A 20,335-nucleotide genomic window follows, 5' to 3' on the forward strand; every position below is an offset into this window, starting at 1 on the left:
AGTTTTCTCATGCTCCTTGGTACTCTTTCTCTCCTGCTCCTCCTCACACACACCTCTACCCAGGCGATCATTGATCTACTTTCACTATTGATTAGCTTACATTTTCTAGATTTTTATAAATGGAATCAAATAAGATATACTCTTTTATCTGGCTGTTTTCTCTCAGCCTAATTATTTTGAGATTCATTCATTGTGTTGCATGTGTCAATAGTTTATTCCTTTTAATTGCAGAGTGGTATTCCATTTTATGGACACACTATAATTTGTTTATCTTGTCACCTAAGAATGGGCCTTTGGATTGTTCCCAGGTGTTTTAGAACAGTTGGATCATAGGATAGATATGTGTAGGCTTAATTTTATACTGCCGAAGTGTTTTCCAAAGCAGTTGTACTATTTGAAAGTTCCAGTTCCTGCGTTTCCTTGACAACACTTAGTATGGTCTGTCTTTTTAAATTTTAATCATTCTAACAGATGTGTAGTGACATCCCATTTTATTTTAATTTGTATGTCCTTACTACAACTGATCCGAGTATTTTTCAAGCATTTGTTGCTATTCATATATTTTCTTTGCTGAAGTGTGTGTTCAAATCTTTGGCCCATTCTTCTTGGATTGTTTTCTTATTGAGTTTTAAAGTTCTTTATATATGATAGATACCAGTTCTTTACAAAAAATATATTTTTAAAATAATTTCTCCAAGGTTTGTCTTTTCATTCTGTTTCCTAATTGACCTAATGTATGAAATGATGAACACATTCACTACATATTAAGAATGAATTGAATAAGAGTAGATATAAGTACTTTATAAACTATAAATTCTTGGGCAGATAGATAGTGTTGATTACTCATTATTAGAGCCCCTTCTTTGCTGCAGTTGATTATATTCGGTGCAGAAATTGAGAGATGGGGGCACTATTGTCAACCGCCCCAGGATTTAAGACAACTTATTGTGAATGTTCACACCCCCATGAAAGACACATTCTACTACTCTGCTTTCTATCTTTCTTAAACAGGAAACCAGTTAAAGTCGATACAGCCTGAGTTCTCACTTCAGGTTTAGGTAGAGGATGCTACTTATTTCTAAATTACTTTGTGTTTTGTTTTGGTTTAGTTTTGCCTACTTCCTTCTTAGAATTCTTCAATGGACCAGATATTTATCCAACCAAAGAGAAAAAAGTTGAACAAGTGCATGCTCCTGTGTGACCACAGAGTTGGATAATGCTCTCTCTATTCCCCTTGAGTGAGGGATGCTTGAATCTTAACTCTGAACTGAGCTGTACAGCAACCTGTTTGTTAGACAGTAGAATTATCTAAAGACACAGCTGTGGCTTCACCCTGATCATGTCCCATGCCAAACCTCTGGGTGTTTCTAAAGATCAGGGAAACCAAAAGACTAATTCTTTGTCCATGTATGACAGGCAAGACAGGAAGAAGAAAGGCAGACACAAAAATAAAGAGATTTAACCTCCACCAAATCATATACACAGAAGACAATAAAGTGAAACGGACTCTAGAATTAGACAGACCCAGCTCTGCTACTTACTGGGTGTCGACTGTGTTGAAGTTACTTAATATTTAGTCTTGTTCTTTTCAGATATGAAATTCAGATAATGGTGGTAGCTACCTCATAGAGTGTTGTGGGGATGCAATGATGAAATGTGTGTAAAGCACTCAGTGTTCTGGCATAGATTTAACTCAGTCACTCTTAGCTTTTTAAAAATTACTATTATCCATTGCCTTTTTAAATATTTCTCACCCTATGTCCCAAGTATTTCACTTTCTGTATATATGTGGGTATGGTATATTATACTTTGAGATCCCTGAGTCTTTCATCTTTCTTTTTGCACCGACCTGCACTGAGAGTTGATGTTTATTCATTATCTGCATTTATATTTGCTTTGTTTTAGAAACAAGGAAGGGACACTCAAAACTGCTCTTCTTTACTAATTGATAAGACAGATAATTACACGGATCAGGTCAAACATTTGGTACCACATGATAAATGACCTCAGAGCATCAAGGTCTTTGGAGAAGCAGAATATACCATCCCTAAGACGCTAACACTTTCTCCTATTTTTACTGGGCACCTGGAGAGCACACACGATCATCACCTTCACCAAAGTCATTTGAATTATCCTAAGGGTCATAAAATCTAATTATTGGGAAGATTTTTAAGAATCACCCCAAATAATGCACTGAGTCCAGGCACACAAAAAATTGAAGAGATCGATAAAGAAAACCACTCAATGGTGACTGAGTTTATCTTTATTGGCATCACTCAGGACCCTCAGATGCAGATCATCTTCTTCGTGGTCTTCCTCTTGGTCTACCTGATCAACGTAGTGGGGAATGTTGGTATGATTATCCTGATCATGACAGACACTCAGCTTAACACACCCATGTATTTTTTCTTCCGCAACCTCTCCTTTGTGGACTTGGGCTACTCCTCGGCCATTGTCCCCAGGATGCTGGCTGACTTCCTAACAAAACACAAAGTTATTTCATTCGCCAGTTGTGCCACCCAGTTTGCTTTCTTAGTGGGTTTTGTGGATGCTTAGTGCTATGTCCCGGCTGCCATGGCCTATGACCATTTTGTGGCCATCTGTTGACCCCTCCACTACAGCACTCTCATGTCCAAGTGAGTCTGCTTGGCTCTCATGCTGGGCTCTTACCTGGCTGGTCTGGTGAGTTTAGTTGCCCACACTTCCCTCACCTTCAGTTGGAGTTACTGTGGTTCCAATATCATCAACCACTTCTTCTGCGAAATCCCACCACTCTTGGCCCTCTCTTGCTCAGACACCTACATCAGCAAGATCTTGCTATTTTGTCTATGTGGCTTCATTGAATTCAGCACCATCCTCATCATCTTCATCTCCTATGCCTTCATCCTCATTGCAATCATCAGAATGAGCTCAGCTGACGGCTGCCTTAAGGCTTTCTCCACCTGTGGGTCTCACCTCACTGGCGTCACACTTTTCTATGGCACAGTCGTGTTTACGTATCTGCAGCCAACATCCAGCTACTCCCTGGACCAAGACAAGTGGGCCTCTGTGTTCTACATGATTATCATCCCCATGTTGAATCTCCTTGATTGGTTTACAGAACAAGGATGTAAAAGCTGCTTTCAAAAAACTAATTGGAAGAAAACCTCAATAATAACAAAAAATGAAAATATGTTATCACCACAGGTAAATGGTAGTAGTAGAAGGATGGTGGAAGGAGATAGGAAATGCAAATAACTTTCCAATGAACACCACCCAAATCATCATCTATTTGCTGAGTGAATCTTAATTCCTAAAGAGTTTTTGGTAACTCTTAACCCTATGCTCTGAAGGAAATAAAAATTAATGTTTTGAAAGACATGCTGAGCAAGTATACATTATAAGCTATAATTGAAAGAGCAGTTGCTTTAGAATCAGGAAGATCTTTGAATCTCATTATCACATCTCTAATCAGTGACCTTGTTGCTAGAGGACTACTAAACAAAGCACTTTAAATCTCATTAAGTTCTTACAACAATTATTAGAGATAGCCATTATCCTCATTTTAAACGTGATAAAAATAAAGTTCAGACAGTTAAACAAATTTGTCAAAGTTAAGTGATAGAATCAAAAAACTGATCCAAGGTTTACACTTTCCATTTTGATTAATGACAAACATTCAGGCTTTGGACTATTTAGAAAGAAGCCCTCATCTAGGCTCTGCTATTTTCTAGCTATGTGATCTTGGGCAACTTGATCTCTGTAAGCCTCAGTTTCTTCATCTACTAAATGGGAGTAACAATGTTTATCTCTTAGTATTTTTCAAAGGATACGCTGTAATCTCTGTAAAGAATCTGTCAAATAAAAATACTTAAGAAACATTATTTGCTTTTATTTTTCATTCATTTCTATTTTAACTGTCCATAATTATGCTACCAATATGATGCAATAAAGAGAGGAAATTAATTTTTTTCCGTGTAGTTTGTGGTAGAGCATGCATATCAACTTATAATGGCAACAGAAAAATGCATAAAGTTGGATCACCTTGGTCTTAGTCTCACTCTCACCAATAATTATATCAGATAAATGCCTTAATGTCTCTGTACTTCAGTCTTTTCATCAGTAAAACAAGGACTATTATTTTTTTTTATTTTGTTTGGTGAGGAAGATTGGCCCTGACCTAACATCTGTGCCTCTATTTTGTAAGTGGGTCACCACCGTAGCATGGCTTGATGAGTAGTAGAGGTCCACTTCCAGGATCTGAACCTGCAAACCCAGGTTGCCAAAGCAGAGTGTGCCGAACTTAACCACTATGCCACTGGGCCAGCCCAAGGACTATTATTTATACCTTATCTATCCTATTAGTTTAAGTGATAAACCCCTTATGTTTGAAAAGACCTGAATTGTCTTTCATACATTAAAAACTTTGTCCAGTAATAAAATCATAACAAAGGTAAATATGTCAATCACGTTCTCTATAGTAGACTGCAAAAATCACATGAGTTGGTGTTTTCTTTAATCAACAAAGAGTTGGTATTCACTGTACTACAGGCTTAGAAAGGCAAAAATTGATGCGAAAGTGGCTAAGAAGGGATATATCAGAGTGAGATAAAGCTGAAATTCAGTTATGATTCCTCCTTGGATAAGCATAACCTATATAACCTCAGGTGAGATTTTTTTGAACAATGCATGCTTAAGACTTGGTGGACAATATGATTTTAAAGGAAGATAGAAATATAGATAGATAGATGATAGATAGATAGATAGATATTGATATAGATGCATTTCTTGACCTCATGCAATTTATATCCATAAGGAGATAAGATAAATGCAAATACCTTGATTCACAGGAAAAAAAAAATGAGTAAATGCCAAAAGAGAATTGCAGTCAAAGTGCTGTGGAAGCTCGCAATAGAAAAATAGCACTTTGTCCTGGGAGATCAAGATAATCTTTATGAAGGAGGGGACAACTGAGTTGTTTTTGAAGCATGGCTCAGAAATTAAAGAGGCAAATGAGACAGGGAATTCCAGAAGGAGAAAATATAGTGAACAAAGGCAAAAAGGCTGGAACCATGGCCCGTGTCCATGGGCCATTTTGACTGGGTGTCCAGTGGAAGGGTTTGATAGTAAAGCTGGAATGTAGCTCGAGATCTGGCACCAATTTAGGGGCACATGATTTTATTGCTTGGGGAGCAGGAAGTTTATCACTGGTGGATTCTAGAGAAGATTCCTCTTTGCTCCCTGAAATCCTGTCACTTATCCATTAGCAGAGCAACCTTTGGAGAAACCACTGTGCCATCACAGCCTGTAGGCTGGTAAATCTGAGTAGATTCTGGATACTTCAAGCAGGTTTTAGATGGTGTGTTTTTCTTAATTGGGCTTGGATAAAACTCGTACATTCAACCTTACTTCTGGTCTTCTCCCAGGGGAAAATTTAAACTTAAGTCCCTGCCTTAAATCTCTCCCTTAGAGAAGATAGCTGGAATTAGGGTCTAAGATTTCTTATCTATCCCATAGCTACCCTTCTTCCATAACTCAGGAGCTATAAAATTGCCAAATCCTTTTCTTAGCATTCTAGTCCCTCCTCTTCTTTAAATCACCTTGCTGATGTTATTCCTCCCTGCTTTCACTGTGCAACAGATTCTTTTGTAAAACTATTTCTTGAATGACCTTCACATTTTTCTACCTCCGTATCCTTCCCAATTCTCTCCTCTCTCCACTCCCTCCTTCCTTGGTAGTCCTAACTCCGTCTCTCAGAATGTCCAAATTCTTCTCTTCCTTCAAAGACCAGCTTAAATACCACTCCTTGAAAAGCCCTCTCTGAGCTACTGGACTGGTTAAAAAACTCTCCTCTGAACAGCAACATCCTTTAATTTACAGCTTTCTTATGGTTGTGTGTGGATATTACAGTGATGCACATACAAGTGCAAATTCCTAAAAGGCAGACACGGCTTAAGATGTCTCTGGGTTTCTCCCATTGCAATAGCGAGATCACCATGGACGCCTAAAGAATGCTTATGAAAAGAAAAGAGTCAGACAAAATGTTTGGTGGCTAGAATGTTTCAAACAGCTACATGCACTACAAAAATGTGCAGCCACATGAGGGACTCTGGAAGCAGCTGTGTTGGTGTCTGTGTGCTTAACGCTGTTAGAATAAGTGTTAACGAAACTAACAAGTCCCTTCACCAGGCCTGGTTCTAGAAGACTGGAATAGGAGCCCACAATGAAATCAACATTATGAATGACATCCACAGATGACATCTGGAATTCTACACTGTCAGCTTTATCCCAGACATTTCCTTCCATATCCCACCTCTCAGAAGTTCAAGTCCCATTGAACTCAAGTACACCATGAAATGTCTCACTTTGTATACTATTGCTTATCCTAGTCCTATGCTTCAGACACCACTAACTCACCTAGAAAACTCATACTTCTGTTTTAAGTCACAAATAAATCATCACCTCATCTATAAATCATTTCTGGTCTCACCTTCTGGGGTTTTCTCACCTGTCAAATGGTACCAATAATACCTAAACAAATGGGTGCAGTGAGAACGAAGGAAGATATTGTTACCATGGCCAGTTGTCCCTCTTACTCAAGGCAGTTTTGTTTTTCGCCTATTGTCCTGGAGTAAGCATCAGTAGTGCTACCTTTTACTCTCAACAGTGCCCAAGTTTAGATATTAAAATATATGAAAAAGCTAAGTAGTATATTTAAGCACTTTGGGGTTTAATTAGATGGCAGCTTTCCTCTGTGTTAGAGAATTACTGTAAACAGAATTCTGCTATAACATTAAAACCTTTATACAGTCACGCATCACTTAACGACAGGGATACATTAAGTTGAGTTGACTGCAGTGTCATTAGGCGGCTCATGACTGTACTCCTCAACATGAAGGCTTCCTTGGTAGCCTGTGAGACTTGAAGGCAGTCTCATTTTTTATCCTCAAGTCCTGGGATACGTGAGCCACAAATGTTCATTGAACAAATGAATGACCGCCACCTGCTGAACTAGAGAACTATCGAAACCTAGTCCCAATTCTGGGTCTCAGGAAACCTATTGAAAATATGCATAAGATACCAAAATTCATAGGGCATTATTGGCATCATATTTTAAGATGATGAAACTGGATCTTTAGAAGTTTAAATAGCATGCTAATGTGCTCTTAGTTTATAAGTAGTACCACTGGGATTAGAACTAATTGCTACTGATTCCTAGTCCAGGGTTCTATAGAATAGGGAAATGTACAGCATTATAGAAAGTGAAAGGCATAATCAGAACTGAGGAAGAGGTTTGGAGAACCTCTGTAAAGGTCTAGTTTATGGCTATATTCAGTCTGATGATTTAATTAGATTGATTAGTCAGAATTTAGACAGGATTGTACTGTAAAGCACTTGCTGAAAGACTCACATTTGCCTATGACTACGGCGAGCTGAATCTTTGCAAGATCCAATGGGCTAGAGAAGTCACCATAACGTGAATACGTGAGGAAAAGACACAAAATAGGAGATAACATCAAAGAAGCAGTTCGGCTTTCAGATTATGCCGAAAGAGTGGTATCGATGAGGAATAATTATTTAGTATTTTACCAATTCTCATACTTACTACCTGTAATACTAAATTCATATATATATATATATATTTTTTTACTTTAAGAGCGAACATATCCATTAGGAAAGTTGGCAATGTGATGTATGATGGTAGTGGTTATTATATCCTCTGCACCTACAGTGATGACATTAAACCTTTCAACATTACATTATTGTCCTTAAAATTAACCAACCAAATCCAAAAAGCTAAAATATAAAGCCATTTCAGAACAAATTTTGACAGGTTTATAATATACAAATTTTATAATAAATATAGAATAAATCTATTCTAGAGAGGATAGAGATAGCCAGATATAGATAGAGAGATTGATTAATTGATTGATAGATACCTAAAGATTATCTAATCCAACAACGGTTCCATTTTGTAAAAAGGAATGAGGTTCACAGAAAAGTATTCTCATAATACACAATAAGACTGATTAGTCAAGCACTGAAAAAGTGTAGTTCATGACGGTAGTCCATTCTCTACTTATTGTGTTTCCTCTAGGCTTTACTTTTATTTAAAAATGAACAAAGCATTTGTTAGTATATTTCCTAGCTATGTTGTCTTTATGTTGCCATAATCCCAAACAAATGTAGAGAGTGAATAACTCAATAGAACATTTGATCTTGTAAAGGACCAATAATTATTGAGTGCACAATTATTTGTGTTAGTCTAAAATTTTATTATTGCTGTTCTAGCAATGATTGTAGCATATAGTACATAGAAATATTAGTTAAATATCTTTAAGTGCTATGTTTTCCTTTTATGTCAAAAGAAGCAAATATAGAAAAGGAAGAAAATTTGGCTTCAAGATGCTAGACAGAACTAGGATAGGACATGGACTATTTGGATGGCATTATTTTTCTTAATTTATCTAACTCTAATTTACTGATCAAAACAAACTAGTCAAAATGAATTGATTATGTCAAGCAATTGGTCTAAATAATGACTTTTTAGAAAAACAACACAAAAATATTTATTCACACTTGTTTACATGTTTTGGCTATGTGTAGCCCCTATGAGAATTTTGTAATTTTTTTCTGCATTTTTTTTTTTTTTGAGGAAGATCAGCCCTGAGCTAACATCCATGCTAATCCTCCTCTTTTTGCTGAGGAAGACTTGCTCTGAGCTAACATCTATTGCCAATCCTCCTCCTGTTTTTCCCCCAAAGCCCCAGCAGATAGTTGTATGTCATAGCTGCACATCCTTCTAGTTGCTGTATGTGGGACACGGCCTCAGCATGGCCAGAGAAGCAGTGCGTCAGTGCGCGCCCGGGATCCGAAACCCCGCCGCCAGTAGCGGAGCGAGTGCACCCAACCGCTAAGCCACGGGGCGGCCCTCTGCATTTTTAACTAATTAATTCATTTATAGAGTTTGAGAGGTAAGAAGGGTTGGTAATTTTTGTGAAACAAAAAAACTTTCCATTTTATATACCTTTAGTCATTTCATGTTTCTTTCCACACATAATTTAATATTATGTTTCCAATTTATAAATAGCCAACTAAGCATGTATTTCTTATTTGCCAGTATTTGGGGGAATTTTAAATGTTACTTTTTACTTAAATAAATAGTTCAGAAGAAAGTTGGTTAAAAGTATATGTTTCTAATCCTCGTTCACATATTGAGTCAATATACAATATATGCAGTCATTTGTACATCAAGGCAAGTACACACAAGAAAACCACTACTGTTCAATGAATATGGCTATTTGGTTAGTGATTTTGCTTTTTACTTTTTAAATCAATTTTAAATCAGTGATGTCTACTTTCCCTATCCCATCAGAGATGCTTCATTTACTGATTGTATATGACCTATATATTTAAGTAGAAGAAATGGTTGCTTTTTAGTTGTTGTATATCTATGAAAGGAAAATTACATTCTTTTTATTTTATTCTAAATTGTGAAATAAAGTGAGAAAATTTTAGAAACAATTTATCTCTAATGTAATAACATGTTACTCAAAGGCCATATTTAAATTTATTAAGTATATTAATGCTAAATTATATTTTGCTATTCTCTTAATTCAAAGAATAATTGTTTTTAAAGATACCATTGATTGAAAAGCTTCAAAACCAGAAAATATTTTTCCACAAATTTGTGATTATATATATATCTGCCTGTGTTCCACACAGCATCCAGAGAGTCCTTTAAAAACATAAGTTGTGTGATATCACCCTTCTTCATAATACTTACATTTTACCAAGAATAAATCCCTACTTCTTACCTCAGTCAATTGAGCCCTGCATCATCTGGCTGCTGCCTCCCTCCCAGCCACACGTCCCTCTGCCCTGCTTCTCACTAGTTTCCTTTATTCCCTCAAACAGAGCAAACTCTCTCACACCTCCACAGTCTTTATTCACAACTACCCTCTACCTAGAAAGTTTGTCTCCTCAATCTCACTGCTATCTCTCCTTCTGATCTTTGCATGCAGCCTCCTCAGAGAAGGTCACCCTGCCTATTACTGTCTGTCAGTGCCCCTTGATGATTATTTCCTTTTTGGCATTTATCAAAATTTTTCAGTATAAGTGTGTATATATTATGTATATTATATATATGTATATTATATGTATGTATAATATATGTATAGTATACATATTTATGTATATATGAGGAAAGAAAGTGTTTCTATTTTATTTAACATTATGTTATATAGTCATTCAATAATATGTAGTGAATGAATGAATGAATCCATTAATTAACATTTGACTAAATCTTCTGTTTCTGATCATTGTTATCCTCCTGTCCACACAATCAGCCTAAGACCACCAGGAACAAACCTACAGACAGGTAAAATCAGATTTATTGATCCATTGCAAACAGGAATATCACATACTAGGATTTGGAGGTAAGGGTGGAGATAAGATGAAATTTAAATGAAGCGGTATTTTGACAGATTCATTGCAAAGCAGGGCTGTACGTAAAGGGGTCAAAATCAGGTCTAAACCACAAAGTAGGTGTAGGGTCTTGTTTTCTTGGAAACTACAAAATTAAGACAGATGTGAAATGTTGCATCCAAAAACCCTTATCTGAAGTCCTGCTCCTGAATTGAAAATTAAGAATGCTTCTCCACGTCAAGGTGCTTTAGATCCTCCAGGCAGGAGTAAGAAGTTTCATCTTACTGATATAATTTCAAGCAATTAATTCCATATAGTCTATAATTTTAGAGAACTAAGATTTCTCAAAGAGTAGGGAAATAGTACTCACTCAACGAGGGGAGTTGTTTTGATACATTAAAGCTGTGGTTTGTTCTTGGGGGAGACATTTCTTATTGTATTTGCAGTTGGATTTATGTGTCTTTTATGAATGACAGGGCAGATGTTGACAGTTTAGGCTATTTTTCACTCTCTCACTTCATATTCAGAAGTCAGTTATCTTAGATTAACAGTTAACCTTAGTGTCACATTAAGAGCTCTCATGTCCTCTTGCAATAGCTCTCCTTAAAACTCCTTTCACATCTTGGTTCCTTAGGCTATAGATCAAAGGGTTGAGCACAGGTGTGATCACAGTGTAGAACACCGCAATGACATTGTCCCCAGCCCTGGAGGACTTCGACTGGGGTCTCATGTACATGAAGATGGCAGTTCCATAGAATAAGGTCACAACTGGCAGATGAGAGGCACAGGTGGACAGTGCCTTGTGCCTCCCGGAGGCTGACCGCATCCTGAGAACTGATAGAAGGGTTCGGGCGTAGGAAACAGCAATGAGGAGAAAAGGAACGAAGACAATGATGACACTGAAGATGAAAACAACCAGCTCAGTAATGAGGTGTCAGCGCCAGCCAACCTCAGGACGGAAAGCACCTCACAAAAAAAGGGATTCAGGACATTGGGCCCACAGTAGGGCAAACTCAAGTGAGGACACTGATCATCAAGGAGCTCAGGGAGCTACTGGACCAAGAAATGGCTGCCAGTTGGACACAGGTGCTTTGGTTCATAAGATGGTACAAGGAAGAGGATGACAAAGGGCTGCATATCTGTCATAAGCCGTGACACCAAGGAGAACACATTCCATCATTCCAACAGAGAGGGAGAAGTACATCTGAGAAGAACAGCTGGAGAATGGGATGGTCTTTTTTCCCACCATGTTGGACAGCATTTGTGGGACATTGGTGGCTGTGTAGCAGATATCCAGAAAGCATAAATTAGTGAGGAAAAACTACATGGGGGTTTGGAGATGTGTTTCTATCTGGATAATAGTGATAATAATAATATTACCAGGTACTGTTAATAAAAAGAAGAACAGGAACATAATAAAAGGAATGAGCTTCCTCTTTGGCTGAGATGAGAGTCCTAGGATCACAACTTCAGTCACTGTGAAGTTTATTTTTATCATATCCATTTTTCACACCACCTCCCTCTTCCAGAAACATCCACTCACCTGAAGACAAAAATCAAGTGCCCTATATGCCACAGTGTTGGAACTAAGTGTTGTGACTAACAGCAAAAACGCCTAAAGGGAAGGAGGATTTATGTCAGGGCAGGAGGAGGCTTAGGAGGAACTTGCAGTGGTAGGAAGAGCACAGAATGAGGAGTCAGAGGCACTGAGTTTTAGACTCAGTCATACCCACTGATTTGCTTTACAATTCCCAGTAGTCACTTTGCATCTCTAGGAGATCTCTCTTTCCTCATTTTTCTGATCAGGAAGTAGGGCTGGAGTAGAGTGTTTGTGCATTCATTATTCAGGCTTGCCGCACACATATGGATTTGAGAGGTGTTAGCTGCCTGCCTAACACCACCAAGCTTTTTGCCACAGCCCCTGACATTTCAAGCATTAATACCAGTCTAGGTGAAGCCATTGTCTCAGAGAGTGTTCTGAGTGTGACATTAAAAGCCCTCTGCAACCTCATCTGCCATCATTCCAACAAATACACGACATACTCCAGATGGATCTGACAACAGTTTCAACAGTTTCTCCACCCTCCAGTCATTCCATTCCCTGCTTCTACGCGTTGATAGTTGGAGTTTCGTTTTCATTGCCAGAAATCTTCCTCCCACCTGGTAACTGTCCATGCACCTTCAAGCACACCAACATGTTTTTCTCTCCTGTGTAAAATCTTTCACAGCACACACTCTTCCCTCATTGCTCCTAGCAAGCTGTCTTCTCTGGCCTGCCTCCCACTGTCGGGTACAATAGATAATTCTATCATAACCTATGCTACTCACTTGTTTACAAAGATTTAGTTTCTTTCAATAAACTACACTCTTCTTGAGGTCAGGTCCCATGCCTTAGTTCTATCTCTTGTTCGTAGTACCCAGCAGAGTATTTAGAATACAGTAAATGCTAGGTAGATATGCAGGTTTGAGGACAGATATTGAGCACTGAGAGAACTGGTTTGAATCTTGGCTCTATAACCCTCAAATTTTGTGACCTTGAACAATGTATGTACAAACATTTCTATGTTTTAGCTCGTCTGCAAAATGGGAATAACAATCACATTTACTTCACAAGATTATCGTGAAGATTAAAATAAAATGACTCTTTTAAAGCACTCAGCAGAGTGCCTGGCACATACTAAGTACTCAATAAGTATTATGATAAATAATAGAGAAACTTGACAAGTTGCTTTGGGGGACATTAGCCAATCTGACATCATTCTGGTCACTTAAAAATTGGGTAATGAGTCAATGAAAAGTGAGGCTGAATGTCTGTTACAAAATCTATCTGTATAGACACTCAGTGAAATAGCAGATAAGTGAAATCGACTTCTAAAACAATATAGTCATAGGTGAATAGAAACTCAAAGATTACAACTCTCTGAAGTACACGTGGTGTAGAGGAAGGACTATGGATGTTATAATCAGATCTCCTTGAGTTTCAATCCTGCCTGCACTTATTTCTGAGTTTATCTTCAGAAAGTTAATTAACTGCTCTGGATCTATTTTCCTGCCTTTAACAGGAGGTGCAACACATACTCCACAGAGCTGTTTGACAATTAAATAAACTTCCTGGGGAGGGGTTTTGCAAGGATGGATTTCTCAAAATATAGTGATTATTATTAATACTTCTTAAGACATTCTCTTCTTTTGCATTGAGAAAGATTTGCCTAAATAAAGTTAGCACACTTTTTGGTTAATTGCCTTTTCAGAGACTTTCAAAGCTATGAAGACTTGAGGTCCTTAAGGAGTCAAATACGCGGGGGAGTCTGAGCAGGTACAAGTTATCTGGATCCATGGCGTGGTCCTTTATTGGGTGGGACTGTGAGAATTGCGGGTAAGTGTCCTGGTCCTGGGTGAGGTGAGCAGAATGTTTCTGCACTCATAATCAGAGTTGGCTGTAAATGTAAGAGACACAGGACTCTTCCAGAAGATGATTTGGGCACCACTTGCAAACATTTATCTGACCCCACATGTATGAGGTACTCACCTGGGACAGCATCTGAATCTCTCACCATTATCCTATCAGTTTTCGGTAAGGTGTTATAACTAGAAGAGAGGAACCCATGGAACCCCCAAGCAACGGTTAACCTAATACCAAATATAAAAGGATGTGGCTTAGTGGTTAAAAACCAGGTCTCTGGAGTAAGACAACACCACTCTTAACTGTGTAATTACTAGCTACATATTAAAACTCAGTTTGGTTATCTGTAAAATTATTGCTATTAATCTTTAAACATACCTATGATGGAGGCTGTGGGAGTATGAAATAATGCATGTGAAACACTAAGCACAGTGCTTAACTCAGAGTAAAGTATTCAAAATTGTTACCTATTATTTTTATAAATGATCAAATCCTGGGATAGTAATGAGAAGCAGAGAATAAGAGAATCAAGAGACATTAAGTTTAAGATTGAGTCCAGGAGTTCTCAACTTTTTCCCACAGGAAACCCCTTTCATCCCGTGGATTCGAGTTTTCAAAGATTTTGTTCAGCCACAAAATTGTTCTCAGTTTATAACGAGTGATTCATTTAAAATAAACAGCCTACAAAATCTCATAATAAGCCTACTAAGTAAAATGAGGTAAATATTGAACTGATCTATTTTTCCATCAAAAGTAGATGGGAAAGAGTATACTCTAGTGAAGGGAAAAGAAAATAAGTTAAATTAATGGGATGTGTGTAATATTAGATAATGAGCAGTGCTAGGGAGATTGACAAAGTGGAAAAGAGATATAAGAAATATCAGAGAAGTAGATTGCAATATGTTGATCAGGGAACATCTGAAAAGGGGTAATATTAGTGGCAATTAAGTCTTGAAGAATGTGAGGGAGATCGCTATCAAGATATCTGAAGAAGAGCATTCTAGTCACAGGGAGGAGCAGCGGCCAAGGCTCTGACCATGTGCTGTTTATCCCATGAATGGAAAGGAGGGCAGCGTGGCGGGAGTGGAGTTAACAGTGGAGGAGAGAACAGGAGAGTCAGACGCAGAAAAGTAATAAGATTGTATGCTTTGTAAGGATTTTGGCTTTTACTATGAATACATTGAGAAGTCATTGGAGTGTTTGAAGAAGAAAAGTAAAATGATCAAACTGGTATATTAACAGGGTCACTCTAGCTGCCTTGTTGAGAGACTCAAGTGCGGTCAGCACAGAAGCAGGGAGGAAGCAGGGAGACCATTAGGAAGCTCTATAATGATGCAAATGTGAGGTAATAGTGGGTTATTCTAGAACCACGGGAGCTGGGAAAAGTTGGTCAGATTCTGAATCTGTTTTGAAGGTAGAATCAAGATGTTTCTGATTAGTCAGCTACAATGTAAAAGACAAAGAGGAACCAAAAATATTCAATGGTTTTCCCTAAACTGAGATAATGCCATTTACTGCAGTGGAGAAATCTGAGAGAAAAGCAGGCTTAAGAAGCATTGTTAGGAACTCTGTTTTTCTTGAAATGCCCAATGGACATCCTGTTAGAGATATTAAGTAGGTATTTGTATCCAGGAGGCTGGAGTTCAGGGAGGAGAAATGGTCAGGAGATTAAAAAAATAATAAGATTCACATATGGAAATCACTTAAAGTCATTAGACTGGATAACTCAACATGGAGTGACTGTGGATGGAAAAGAGAAGAGATCCACAACTTGATTCTGGGCACTCCAAAATTCAAAGCTGGAGGCAATAATGCTGCTGAGAACACACAGCCATGGAAGCAGAAGGAAACTCAGGCAACTTTGATGACCGGGAAACCAAGGGAAGAGAGTATTTCCAGCAGGAAGGACTGATCAACCACGTCAAATGCTGCAGATAAATCAAATCAGAGGAGGACTGAAACGCGGTCATTGGATTGAGTTACATGTGGTCCCTGAACCTAGATGAGGGCACCTTTAGTGGAGGAACAGTAGCAAAAGCTTAGGTGCAACAATCATCTGTTGTTCTATATTTTACTCAGAAATAAGTCAATTTAGTAACTTTGATATTTATTAACATTAATTTGACAGTCTAATAGGAACCAAGGGTTTTTGTGGATTCCAAGAGGAGGGGCATACATACTCATGTTCACTGGGAGTTTTATTTGGCTACAAAACCACTTAGGTTGGTGGGAAGTTAGTGTGACTGGAATTGCCCATGAAGTGTAATATAGATGTACTGTTGCTAGATATATTCCCCATATCCATTTCAGTGGAATATTTATAGTTCTATGTGCAGAGAATCTTGAAGAAGGTGAGCAGATTTCTTTGTCATCAGATGGAATACCAAGTCTCATCATCATATTCTAAGACATATGTTTTCTTCCTGTTATTATTATTAAGGAAAAAATCCTTAATAATAAAAAATTATAAAAGAAGTAAAAATGTAATATCCTGTGTAAGTTTCTAGTACTACGTTACTTATGTAGTACACAGGAATTACTTAAAATTGGCAATTTAGATTATTGGTATATATTTTATTGTTATAATATAGATAAAATACAGTAAATACTGTATACTTTATAATGCCATCATAGTATACCATTCTTCTGTACACTTTTTTCCAAAGCTTTGTATATATCCTCTTTTTTCCTTATAATCTCCTGAGTATTTTCTTATGCATATAGATATTATTATGAAATATGAATTTATAATGGTTGTAGAGTGTCTCAATATATGGAAGTACTGAAATAAAAATAGTTGATTCTTTAAAAAATATATTAAAAATAGGTGAAGTTCAGTATTTCAGATACAAATAAGTAACACTTTAAGCTAAGAAGTCACATATTTAGCAAAAAAGCAAATTGACATTATGAAGTAGACCAAAGTATAGGAAAATGGAAATTAGAAGGCCATGCTTCCTTTACTTGAACAATCATTCCTAAGGGAAAAAATAAATAACCAACTTCAGAAATTTGGAATTGAATATTGTTAAAGTCGTTGAACAAGGAGGCCATTACAGTGAGGGGGCTCTTATACCTGGTAGCCTATGTAAGCAAACCAATGTCTAAGACAGAGTCAATGCACTTGAATCTGAGAAAATGAAACCTCAGACCAATCACAAACTGCCAGCTAGGTTTTCTGAAATAGAGCAATCATTTAACCTGTAGTCAATCAAATAATTTCCTTGCTTTCCTTTTGTGTCTTCCCTATAAAAACCTGTCCCCTACCTCCTGATGGGGGCGAGCTCCTGACCACTTTTGGTTTGACATTTGCTGGATTCAAATCGATGTAAGCTCAAGCAAACTGTAAGAAATTTTAATGTGCCTATGTTTATCTTTTAACAATATATAGTCATAAAGTCTAAGTGGTCTGTTGCAAAATGAAAATTCTTCATAAAATGAGCACTTACTTTGTTGGATCCTAGATTTCTAGGTTTACCAGTGATATAATGTTATTTATTTACCATATTTTCTATTTATTCAGCACAATGATTCAAGCTGAACTCTCTTTTCTCTTCTCCTAGGTGAGATTCCCTATAGCCATGAACACGGGAAATCACACAGTGACAGAATTCGTCCTGGTGGGCTTCAACAGACCCCATGATACAGCTGATCCTGTTTGTGGTATTCCTCAGCGTAAATTCTGTGACTGTGGTAGGAAATACCACCCTCATAATGTTGATCTGTAATGACTCCCAGCTGCACACGCCCATATATTTTTTCATTGGGAATCTGTCTTTTCTGATCTCTGGTATTCCTCTGTCTACACCCCAAAGATCCTAATGACCTGCATCTCTGAAGACAAAAGCATCTCCTTTGCCTGCTGTGTAGCTCAGTTCTTTTTCTCTGGTGGGCTGGCCTGCAGTGAGTGTTATCTGTTGGCTTATGACCTCTATATGGCCATCTGAAAGACACTGCTTTATTCTCAGTCCATATCCATAAAGCTATGTGCATTTTTGGTAGCAGCCTCATACCTTGGTGGCTTTATTAACTGTTCCATCAACACCAAAAGAACTTTTGCTGTGGAATCCTGTAGTAATAATGTCATTGATGACTTTTTATGTGATTTGCTTCCCCTGGCAAGGTTGGCTTGTGGCGGCAAAGGTGGCTACCAGGTTGTGCTGTATTTCCTCCTGGCTACCAACGTCATTACGCCCGCTGTGCTCATATTTGCCTCCTACCTCTTTATCATTGCCACCATCTTGAGGATCCGCTCCACCCAAGGCCGCCTCAAAGCCTTCTCCACATGCTCCTCCCACCTGATCTCTGTCATTTTGCCCTATGGCTCCTTTCTCTACATCTACTCTCATCTCCAAACTAGCTATTCTTTTGATAGGGACAAAATAGTTTCTACATTTTACACTGTGGTATTCTCCATGTTGAATCCCATGATCTGTAGCTTGAGGAATAAGGATGTAAAAGAGGCTCTGAATAAACTCTCCAAATAAATCAGGATTCTCTCCTTCCAAGGAAATGCAAAGACAGTATTTGATCAGGTTACTAGGTTTCAAGAAAAGCTGTCATTGTGTTCCCACATGGTTAAGAATTCTTACAATGCAAGTTAAAGAGTTTTCAGTCTTGATATATGACCATACACGAGACTTAAGATGACAAAATGAGGGCAATTTACGATATAAAATTTAAGTGTAAAATATAAGTATTTGTATTGAATTTCATATTACTCTAGATTATAAACAAAAACTTACAACCGGAAACTGTCCTCTGCCTTCGTAAAGTAACAGAACAGCCCACTCCTTTAGCATAAGAATATGTCTGGCTGACTGATATACATCGAATAGCATCTATATAATTATTTCTAAGAAACAGGAACAGATATGCTGAATTAATTTTTAATATTTTCCTATTGCTATTAACTAGTTGTAATCACCACATTCCATTCCCTTAACAGAATTTCTCAGGCGTTTTTATACGTACATTTTTCCCCCAGAAGCATTAGCACAAATACCCAGAGGCACCCTTGAAATAACTTAGTACAACTAGACTCAGCAAGCATGATCTCTCCCATCTATATGTCTCTTATATAAGTTCCTCAGTTAAGGAAAAGTTCTCTTAGATATAATTTTTATGAATCACTGTATAACTCCCAGGGCTCTTCTTTTATTTTATAGGAGTGAACCTACAAGGGCTTCTACATCCAAATTGTGACAATCAAAACACAATTATTATAATAAAAATAATAACAACTGTAGTGAGGTAAACAATTTGAGAAATAAAAGTCTATGAGTACACATTACTCAAAAGAGAAAAAATTATATGGAGAATATATACGGGTAGTGATAAAGCAAAACGGCAGATATGATGAGTTGCTTTTAATTTTAATTTTTAAAAGTGTGGCAATGTTGCTATAATTTGTGTTGATAAAACATGACTATGTCCTTGTTTCTATCTGTATAAGCAGTAACTGAAAAAAAAAAATGCAAGAAAGTGAAATTTAATCAAATAATTCCCTAAAAATGTAGGAGCTCCATGAAGAGCAGGAGAGATTGATCTGCACTGGCAGTGACACACATTAACCTGAAGAGTAAATCCAAGGTATATAATCAGTACTAGCTGTAACACACAGTAATCCAATAGACACAGGGCCCAACAGTGTAAGTCCAAGACGCTTGATTTAGACAATTTTCTAAAATAGAAAGCTACTTATGCCAACTCAGATTCTTATTATCTAAAAGAGAGATCTCTATATTTCCCACTAATAATAGAATTCCTATAACATATATTCTTTTTAAGAAACATTAACACATCTAATTGGTGTATTACAGTGGCATAAAATCAGTTATTTAATGCTGTTTACATGAAACTAGAAAATATATCATTCCAGAGGGAAATATCAGTTATAAAAAATAAAATTGGTGTAATAAACCTTTTCTTAAAACATCCTAGTATCATAAGTCCTGATATTTAACTACAAAAAAGATGCTCAAACTACTAGTCAAGAATTCTTATGTTAAGTGTTTTAGGAGAAGCAGCCAAGTCTTATCCTTCAAATCATTATCAATATATACTCAGATACCGTAACTTTCACTGGCCTGAATGTATGGTTATATTTTTTTGTGTATTGATAAGTAATCTTAACTCCAGAATCAAGTCTAAATAACATTACCAAGACCCTAATAAGAAGATAAAGTACAGCTAATAATAATCTTAGGGAGACATAAACATAAATAAGAACCTAATAAAAATGTAATTAAACAAGTGGCATTGATGTTTTAGAAAATGTTTTAGAATACGTTTACGTGCAAGTTTGACAGTAAATGTTTTACTCACTGTTGGGACGGTTTCATCTCCAGTTTATAGTTGTGAAACGTTAAAAAAAATCTTCCATATTAATTTGAAATTACAATATAAATTCCTAAGGGAATTTTATTACTCAAATCACAAATGAAGTTTGAAGTCTTACAGAAAAGTAGTTTCTAAGTTGTGGCTTTTAGATATATGAGTTTTAATAAACATTTTTTAAAAGTA

At 37.1% G+C, this 20,335-nt stretch overlaps 2 pseudogenes; both read left to right on the forward strand.

Annotated features, from left to right (window-relative positions):
- Positions 1-1,339: 1,339 nt before the first annotated feature.
- On the forward strand, positions 1,340-3,362 carry LOC131402405 (olfactory receptor 5AR1-like; annotated as a pseudogene).
- Positions 3,363-17,391: 14,029 nt separating this feature from the next.
- On the forward strand, positions 17,392-18,466 carry LOC131402398 (olfactory receptor 9G1-like; annotated as a pseudogene).
- The last annotated feature ends 1,869 nt before the right edge of the window (positions 18,467-20,335 follow it).

This window comes from Diceros bicornis, unplaced genomic scaffold, assembly GCF_020826845.1.
Source record: "Diceros bicornis minor isolate mBicDic1 unplaced genomic scaffold, mDicBic1.mat.cur scaffold_100_ctg1, whole genome shotgun sequence".
NCBI classification, from domain to species: domain Eukaryota; kingdom Metazoa; phylum Chordata; class Mammalia; order Perissodactyla; family Rhinocerotidae; genus Diceros; species Diceros bicornis.